This window comes from Monodelphis domestica, chromosome X, assembly GCF_027887165.1.
Source record: "Monodelphis domestica isolate mMonDom1 chromosome X, mMonDom1.pri, whole genome shotgun sequence".
NCBI classification, from domain to species: Eukaryota; Metazoa; Chordata; class Mammalia; order Didelphimorphia; family Didelphidae; genus Monodelphis; species Monodelphis domestica.
In genome coordinates, this window is record NC_077235.1 from 22,197,369 (window position 1) to 22,207,959 (window position 10,591).

The following is a 10,591-nucleotide window of genomic DNA, read 5'->3' on the forward strand; positions in this document are numbered from 1 at the left end:
GTTCATGGTAAAAATCACTTAATTTTTGGTATCCATGTCACAGTTAAGAGAACAAACTGATTTTTAAGATAGGGATGCAGTATAGAATATATCTATTTCTCAGCTACTTAGGGAAGCCGTCCATTGATTGAAACAGTTAAATTTAAAATGTCCATGTAGGTAACCAGAGGACCATCAGAAGCAGAAATGGACACAACCATTGGTCATTAATTGGAACTTGTGAGTTTTATCACAGACATACACACACAAACACACACACACACACACACATACACTTCACTTACTTTGATGGATTGTTTTGCCATGTTTTCTGAGCTTCCTATAAAGTGAGCTCAAGACTATTTATCACCCAACTTGATTCACATTTGTTGGGTATACATCATCATCTGTCTTCAAAAAGAAATTCAATGAGAAATTATGCTCTGCTCGTTTAGATTATTGATATAAACTGACTTTTAATGCCTGGATTACTTTTATTCTGAGCTGACAACAAGGTCTTGGTCTTAAGAAATAGAACTTAAATGACTTCAAGCAAATCATGCTAAAGCACAATTGAATATGCCCTAGAAATGAAGTATATTCCAAGGCAAGAAGGAAAAAAAGGCATTTAATTATCTAGGAAACAACAAAAAATCAGACAGTGATATCTTGGTATCTTTAGTCAGACCACAAGCACCAAATTGTGAAGTCCTGGCAGTCCAGATAACACAGTACATATTAGTTATGGTGGTATGGAAAGGGTCCGGGCTTTTGCTAGCAGAAAGAATTCCTGCTGTGGAAGTTCCTTCTACCATGACAGATCAAAACACATCTGTGACCCAGTAGATAAGTCCTAATGAGTTAGTTGGGGCATATCGAGCTGAAGTGACTTTGGCCACATAGATAGAAGGGTTGGAGGGTTGGAGATGGTATTTGAATTGTCTTCCTGATTCCAGACCCAATACTTTATTCACTGTGCCTATAAAGATTAGTCAGGTGATGATACTCTCCCTTCTCTCCTTAGGCCTAATTTTCATGAGAGACTTTTCCTCTGTGTGTATGTCTATGTCTATGTGTGGGTGGGGGGGTGGGGGGGGGAGTATGTGTGGAGAGAGAGAGATTTTCAAATAAGTATAAGTCTATCTCTTTGAGATGATTGCAGGAGATTATATCTTAAAAGAAAGCATATGATATGGCCTTCTAATGGTTCAGGATCCCATAGCTATGCTAACCAAGTACAGGAGAAATTAAAGAAATCATCTAGGGCATTCAATAATTAGAGATAATCCATAATGTTTGATCTAGGATTTATAGGCTTGAAATATCTGATTTGGTCAGTGGAATTTTATTTTGTTTTGTTTCATTTGCTTTTGTCTATACAAGTTTAATTAATTAGGTAATTTCCATTTTCTCTCTTCTTTTTGAGTAGAAAAATGAAATATGCTAAATACAAATCTATGCCATGAGGACTCCTTGTGGTTTTATTTGCTGGTTTCAGAAAAGCATCTTTGTTTTGCTTTTGTTAGAAACCTATACCAGATCCTATCCTATCCACATTTATGTTGTATATTTTTCTAACTAAGATAATGTACGGGGTAAATTTCAATTAGATTGTGGGGGGAAAAGTCTATTGGAAAATTGTAATGTGTAGGATTTCATTCAATATATCGATAAAAAAGTATAATTGGAAGCTCTAATATAGGTGAAGGTACAATGGATTGAGTCAGAATACCTGGGTTTTTATTATCTGTCTGAGCCTTCATCCCCATCTGAATCCATTGGAATTGATGAGATCAACAAAAGAGAAGGGATAGAGAGAAAAAAGAAAGCCTGGGTAGAAACTTGGGATCCACGCTCAGTTAGGAAGCTGAGTATAGAATATGATTCAGCAAAGAATATTGAGGTGTAGATAGATATAGTGTCCTAGAAACCCAGGCAATACAGTATCCAGGAAGAGGAGATTGCCAGCACTGTCATAGCTACAGAAAGTTCAAGAAAGATGAAGGTTGAGATAAGGCCATCAGATTCATAAATCATTAGGAACTTTGGAGAGAGCCATTTCTTTCAAATGGTGGAATCAGTAGCTAGATTAGAATGGATTAAAGAGTGGGAGGACAGAAAATGGAGGCAAGAAGTACAAATGACTTTCTAGGAGTTTGGCTGTGAAAAGAAGGAAAAATATTGAATGATAAGTTGAGGGGTTTATAGGGTTCAGTGAAGGTTTGTTACGACTGGAGGGATCTGGGATTGTTTGTAAGCAGCAGGGAAGGAACCTGTGGATGACTGTAAATAGCTTTTCTTCTTTCAAGACCTATTTCTCAGTGACTTTGAATCTAGGGAGTTCCATAAAGACAAATGACCCCAATATAAAATATCATATTTTTATTTTTTTAATTTCTTTTTAAATATCATCTTTTTTAAAAGCAATAATTACTGGGAGCAATCCATGAATTGCCAAAAATGGAAGGGGGCCATTTTAATCAAGCGAGCAAAATAGCTTTAAATGCTCTTCTCCAACAAGGATTTTCCCATGTATACATTAAGATTATATAAGACTCAGTGATAATCACAACAGAGAGAACTTTATAAATATCTTGCTTTTTATTTAATGTTTACCCTCCATCTTAGAATCACTACTGCGTATTGGTTCCAAGGCAGAAGAGTGGTAAGGGCTAGACCATGGGGGTTAAATTACTTGCCCAAGGTCACACAGCTAGTAAGTGTCTGAGGCCAGATTTGAATCTAGGACCTCCCATATCTAGGCCTGGATCTCCATCCAATGAGCCACCCAGCTGCCACCTGATTTACTTTTTTTTTTTAATTTCACTTGATTATTCAATTTAGAACATTTCTCCTTGGTTAAAAGAATCATATTCTTTCCCTCCCCTTGCCCCATCCCTTTCCATAGCTGACATGCAATTCCACTGGGTTTTCCATGTGTCCTTAATCAAAACCTATTCTCATGTTGTTATTTGCACTACGGTGATCTTTTAGAGTCTACATCCCCAATCATATCCTCCTCAACCCATGTGATCAAGCAGTTGTTTTTCTTCTGTGTTTCTACTCCCACAGTTTTTCCTCTGAATGTGGATAGTGTCCTTTCTTGTAAATCCCTCCAGGCTATTCAGGATCACTGCATTGCCACTAATAGAGAAGTCCATTACATTCGGTTGTACCACAGTCCATTTGTCTCTGTATATAATATTCACCTGGTTCTGCTCCTTTCACTCTGCATCAATTCCTGGAGGTCATTCCAGTCCCCATGGAATTCCTCCAGTTCGTTATTCCTTTGAGCACAAAAGTATTTCATCACCAACATATACCACAATTTGTTCAGCCATTCCCCAATTGGAGGACATCCCCTCATTTTCCAATTTCTTTTGCCACCACATAGAGCACAGCAATGAACATTCTTGTACAAGTCTTTTTCCTTATTATCTCTTTGGGGTACAAACCCAGCAGTGCTATGGCTGGATCAAAGGGCAGACAGTCTTTTGTTGCCCTTTGGGCATAGTTCCAAAATGCCCTCCAGAATGGCTGGATCAATTCATAACTCCACCAACAATGAATTAGTGTCCCTACTTTGCCACATCCCCACCAACATTCATTACTTTCCTTTGCTGTCATTGTAGCTGATCTGCTAGGTGTGAGGTGATACCTCACAGTTGTTTTGATTTGCATCTCTCTTATTATAAGAGATTTAGAACACTTTTTCATGTGCTTATTAATAGTTTTGATTTCTTTATCTGAACGTTGCCTATTCATATCCCTTGCTCATTTATCCATTGGGGAATGGTTTAATTTTTTTGTACAATTGATTTAGCTTTTTATAAATTTGAGTAATTACACCTTTGTCAGAGGTTTTTGATTTAATGTAATCAAAATTATTTATTTTACATTTTATAGTTTTTTCTAACTCTTGTTTGGTCTTAAAATCTTCCCTTTCTCAAAGATCTGACATATATACTATTCAGTCTTCACCTAATTTACTTATACTTTCCTTCTTTATATTCAAGTCATTCACCCATTCTGAGTTTATCTTGATATAGAGTATGAGATGTTGATCCAAACCCAATCTCGCAGATACTGTCTTCCAATTTTCCCAGCAGTTTTTATCAAATAGTGGATTTTTGCCCCCAAAGCTGGTATCTTTGGGTTTATCATAGACTATCTTTCTGAGGTCACTTACCTCAAGTCTACTCCACTGATCCTCCTTTCTGTCTCGAAGCCAGTACCATATTGTTTTGATAACCACTGCTTTATATTATACTTTGAGATCTAGTACTGCTAGGCTACCTTCCTTCACATTTTTTTCCATTGTTTCCCTGGATATCCTTGAACTTTTGTTCTTCTAATTGAACTTTATTATTTTTTTTATAATTCAGTAAAAACATTTCTTGGTAGTTCAATGGTATGGTACTAAATAAGTAAATTAGTTTGGGTAGGATTGTCATTTTTATTATATGAGCTCATCCTACCCATGAGCAACCAATGTTTTTCCAATTGTTTAGATCTTGTTTTATTTGTGTGGAGAGTGTTTTGTAGTTGTGTTCATATACTTCCTGTGTTTGTCTTGGCAGATAGATTCCGAAGTATTTTATGTTGTCTAGGGTGACTTTAAATGGAATTTCTCTTTCTAATTCTTGATGCTGAGATAGGTTGGAAATACAGAGAAATGCTGAAGACTTATATGGTGTATTTTTATCCTGCAACTTTGCTAAAGTTGGTGATAATTTCTTTTTTAAATTTTTATTTATTTATTTGAGTCAATTTAGAACATTATTCCTTGATTACAAGAATCATATTATTTCCCTCCATGGGTATTACATGTGTCCTTGATCAAAACCTATTTCCATGTTGTTTGTGTTTGCATTAGGATGTTCATTTAGAGACTACATCCTCAGCCATGTCTCCTCGACCCATGCAATCAAGCAGTTGTTTTTCTTCTGTGTTTCTACTCCCACAGTTTTTCCTCTGGATGTGGATAATGTTCTTCCTCATAGATCACTCCATGTTGTTTGGGATCATTGCATGGCCACTAGTGGAGGAGTCCATTACCTTCGATTGTACCACAGTGTATCCGTCTCTATGTACAATGTTCTCCTGGTTCTGCTCCTTTCACTCTGCATCAATTCCTGGAGGTCATTCCAGTTCCCATGGAATTCGTACAGTTTGTTATTCCTTTGAGCACAATAGTATTCCATCACCAACATATACTTTAATTTGGTCAGCCATTCCCCAATTGGAGGGCATCCCCTCATTTTCCAATTTTTTGTCACCACAAAGAACGCAGCTATGAATATTCTTGTACAAGTCTTTTTCCTTATTATCTCTTTGGGATACAAACCCAGCAGTGCTATGGCTACATCAAAGGGCAGACAGTCTTTTGTTGCCCTTTGGGCATAGTTCCAAATTGCCCTCCTGAATATTTGGATCAATTCACAGCTCCACCAGCAGTGCATTAATGTCCTGTCTTTGCCACATCCCCTCCAGCATTCATTACATTCCTTTGCTGTCATGTTAGCCAATCTGCTAGGTGTGAGGTGATACCTCACAGTTGTTTTGATTTGCATCTCTCTGATTATAAAAGATTTAGAACATAAAGTTGTTAATTATTTAGATTAGCTTTTAGTTGATTTTCTGCGATTCTTTAAGTAGAACATCATATCATCTGCAAAGAGTGATAGCTTGGTCTCCTCATTGCCTATTTTAATACCTTCAATTTCTTCTTCTTCTCTAATTACTACTGGTAGTGTTTCTAGTACAATGTTAAATAATGGAGGTGATAACAGGCATCCTTGTTTCAATCCTGATCTTATTGTGAAGGCTTCTAGTTTATCCCCATTGCAAATGATGTTTTCTGATGGTTTTAGATATATACTGTTTATTATTTTTAGGTAATGCCCTTCTATTCCTATACTTTCTAGTATTTTCAATAGGAATGAGTGTTGTATTTTGTCAAAGGTTTTTTCTGTATCTGTTGAGATGATCATGTGATTTTTGATGGTGTGCTTGTTGATATGGTCAAATATGTGAATGGTTTTCCTAATACTGAACCATCCTTGCTTTTCTGGTATATATCCTACCTGGTCATAATGAATAACACTTGTGATCACTTACTGGTGTCTTTTTGCTAGTATCCTATTTAAGATTTTTGCATCTATGTTCATTAAGGAGATTGGTCTGTAGTTTTCTTTCTCTGTTTTTGACCTGCCTGGATTTGGTATTTGTGTCATAAAAGGAATTTGGTAGAACTCCCTCTTTGCTTATTCTGTCAAATAGTTTGTATAATATTGGGATTAGTTGTTCTTTGAATATTTGATAGAATTCACTTGTGAAACCATTAGGCCCAGGGGATTTTTTCTTAGGGAGTTTTTGATGATTTGCTCAATTTCTTTTTCTGATACAGGGTTATTTAAGTATTCTTTTTCCTCTGTTAATCTAGGCAATTTATATTTTTGTAAATATTCATCCATTTCACCTAGATTGCCATATTTATTGCCATATAATTGGGCAAAATAGTTTTTTAATGATTGCCTTAATTTCCTCTTTATTAGAGGTGAGGTCTCCCATTTCATCTTTGATACTGTTAATATGGTTTTCTTCATGCATTTTTTTAAATTAGATTGACCAGTTCTTTTTCTATTTTATTTGTTTTTTCAAAGTACCAGCTTCTAGTCTTATTTATTAATTCAATAGTTCTTTTACTTTTGATTTTGTTAATTTTTCCTTTAAATTTTAGGATCTTTAACTTAGTTTTCATCTGAGGATTTTTAATTTGTTCACTTTCTAGTTTTTTAATTTGCATGTCCAATTCATTGACCTCTGCTGTCCCTAATTTGTTAATATATGAAGTTAAGGATATAAATTTTCCCCTAAGTACTGCTTTGGTGGCATCCTATAGATTTTGAAGGGAAGTCTCATCGTTGTCATTTTCTTCAGTGAAATTATTAATTGTGTCTATGATTTGTTCTTTAACTGATTTTGGAGAATTGTATTATTTAATTTCCAATTCATTTTTGATTTGCCTCTCCATGTACCATTACTAATTATTATTTTATTGCATTGTGATCTGAAAAGGTTGCATTAATTATTTCTGCTCTTTTGAACTTGTTTGCAATGTTTTTATGCCCTAGTACATGGTCAGTCTTTGAGAATGCACCATGTGCTGCTGAAAAGAAGTTGTATTTCTTTTTGTCCCTATTTATTTTTCTCTACATATCTACTAACTCTAATTGTTCTAAATTTTCATTCACTTCTCTTACCTCTTCCTTATTTATTTTTTTGTTTGATTTATCTAGATCAGTGGTTCTGAACCTCTCAATTTGTAGCAATGAGAATACATAATGTATATCAGGTATTTACATTCCGAATCATAACTGTAGCAAAATTACAGTTTTGAAGTAGCCACTAAAATAATTTTTTGGTTTGGGGTCACTGCAACATGAGGAACTGTATTGTGGGGTCACGGCATTAGAAAGGTTGAGAACCACTGATCTTGATCTTATAGAGGAAGGTTAAGGTCTCCCACTCATATAGTTTTTCTATCTATTTCATTGGATGCTATGCCATTTGGTGCATACATGTTGAGTTCTGATATTTCCTCATTTTCTATACTGCCTTTTATCAGGATGTAATTAACTTCCCTATCTCTTTTAACTAGATCTGTTTTTGCTTGGGCTTTGTCAGATGTCTTGCCTTCTTTTTCTCAGTTTATACCCAATAGATTTGGCTCTATCCACTTACTTTTCCCCTGTGTGTGTGTCTACTTTCCGCAGATGTGTTTCTTGTAAACAACATCTGGTCAGATTTTGGTTTCTAATACACTCTGGTATTTCCTTCTGTTTTATGGGTGAGTTCACTCCATTCATATTCAGAGTTATGATTACCACCTGTGTATTTCCCAACATTTTGATTTCCACTCCTAATCCTGCCCTTTCTTCTTTCACTATTTCCTTCTCCACCAGTGTTTTGTTTTTAGTCAGTCCCCCTAATTCTCACCCTTATTTTACTTCCCTTTCTGCCCCCCCTTCCTTCTTATTCCCCTCTTATTTTCTGTACAGTCTTTTTAAATTACCCCCCATCCTCTCCCTCCCTTGTATTTCTTCCCCCCATGCTAGTCCATGTGTTATCCTTCTACTTCTCTGTAAGACTCTTCTAATTCTTTTGATTTTGTTTTATAGCTTCCTGCTGCCTTGTGAAGTTATTTTCTTCTACTGGTTCAATTCTAGTTTTTAACCACTGGATTTCATTCCTGGCTTTTTGGTCATCCTTCTCCTTCTGATCTGATTTTCTTTGTAGGTCATCTTTCATCTCCTTTGCCTCATTTTCAAGCTGATTAATTTTGGCTTTCAGGTCACTATTTTCTGTTTCCTGGGGACTTATTTTGCTTCTTAAGTTTATTTTCCCCAGTTGTCTTCAGCCTCTCTTAATTGTTTCTTGAATTGTATTTTGAGTTCTTTCAAAGCCTCTGTCTAATTCACTGGAGTTCTTGTGTTTTTTCTTGGTGTTCCTTGATCCTCCTCTGTTACATTTGCTATTTGTTCATTTCCTGGATAGAAGCTGTTGATTGTAATTTCTTTTTTTCCTTTTCTGTTGTTTACTCATATTTCTCCCTTCTTTTCCCCCTGTAGTTGCTTGTAGTCTTGCTCCTCTCATTATTTGCTGGATCTGTGGGTCTGGGCTGCTCTGTTCTGAAGGAACTTCTCTCTTCTGCTGATTGATCAGGTTAGTCAGATCTTCCCTAGCTGACAGCAGAAGCTGAAAAGGATCTGGGCTTTTTGCCCTGTTGTCAGGGTTGTTGCCTGTAGTTTGTTGCAGCTTTTGCCCTTGGAGCTTAGTCAGCAAGGCTCTCAGATCTGTCTGGGGGGGGAGGGGTGTTGGAGCTTGTGCTTCCAAGCCCTCTCTAGACTTCTTATCTACCCTATTGATGAGATTGAGCCAGGGCAGAGGAGTTGAACTGCAAAGCTGAATGTGCCCTAAGGCCAGAACCTCCAGAAAAGGGGCAGGGGGAAAACTGGAGCATCTTGCCAGAGACTAGGTTGCCTCTTCTTTGATTCTCCTCCAGCTGCTTCTACACTACCTGTATTCTAAGCCCTGAGCCTGGCACAGCTTTGCCAGCAAGGTACTTCCTCCAGACTAGCACCCTTGCCTGCCCAGAGATTCCAGCCACCTCTGGAGGCTCAGCACTTTAGGTGGGAGAGGGGTCCTTCTTCCTTCCTGTTAAACATGCATGTTCTAGAATTCAGGCTTTTTGGGAGGTGTACCTTTTAATTTGGATACTGGAGATGGGCTTCCTAGCTCTGTCTTGTTCTTAGATTTGGTTTTCAGTCCCCTTAAAGCATTGTTTTTTTTTATATGGTGAGGAAGGATTTACAGAGGTCTGAACTGTTGCTGTCTTTAAACAGCCATCTTGACTCCACCTCCCTGACTTACCTTTTAATAGCAAAAAAGGTAGAAAATATGGGAATTTCCCATCATCATAATGGTGGATCTTTGTGTGAGGAGCAAATAGAAGGGAGGCTTCACTCTAGAAGATAATGTCTTTAAGATGTTCATATTGTTAGATAACTTGGTGCTGATCTTATCTAGCCCCAGACTATTATGGGACCATCTTAGTAAGGTCTATGATAGCTTAAATGACATTGGCTTAATAATATACATAAAACAACTAGCTGAATAAAAAATGTCTCCTCTTTAGACTGTAACAATAAAGTTTAATTGATTTAGTGTTTTGATGTGTATATCTGGAGTAGACTCAGCAGATGGCTAGTGAGTTGGGCCCAGAACTGAATAGGTGCTAGAGAGTAGTTTAGATTACATATGAGAAAGCACGCGATATTTTTAACAATCTCAAGGGATGCTCCACCAGAAATATGCAAATGCTCTCCCACTAATTTTGTATGATTGGTTCCAGCTCTTGAAATACAATAATTTTTAAATGATCAAAGTTACAAATGACCCGAAGATCACTGGAAAGATATGTGGTGGGTGAAAGTAAGCTGTAGCATATTTCCATTGTTGAACTATGTGCAAGAAATTATAGAAGGGAAATCATAGAGGAAAATTCAGCTCAGGAAAGAAGTCAGACCAGTCATTTGATTAAAGATCAAGGATTAAAGATGTCAGTGATGCTCAGCAAATGCCATAAGGCCTCAAAGATTGCCTCCAGTATGTAAGATGGATGTTATGTGGAGGATGAATGGAAGATTGTAGATATGTTCATTACAGAATTAGAAATTATGAATGGCCTCACCAATGCAAGGAATATCTATAACAGATTTAATTAATTTGTTGTATCACCAAGAAGTAGAATTTTCATATTTATATTTTCATCTAGATGTTGAGCTCATTCATTTTTTTTCACAGCATGATGGTTCTTGGAGAGATCTATCCTATGACATAAGATAATAAATGACTATTTTTAGTTCTCCAGATTTAAAAAAATGACCAGTCATCATTCCCTGTTAATGACAATTTTATGTCATTGTTTCTGTTCTTCATACAGTTCTAACAACCTTTACCATAACAATCTAGATATTAAAAGGTAAATTTTCCCCCACTTTGGACTTTATCTAGTACAAAATTCAAATGAATTTAACTTAACCCAAAC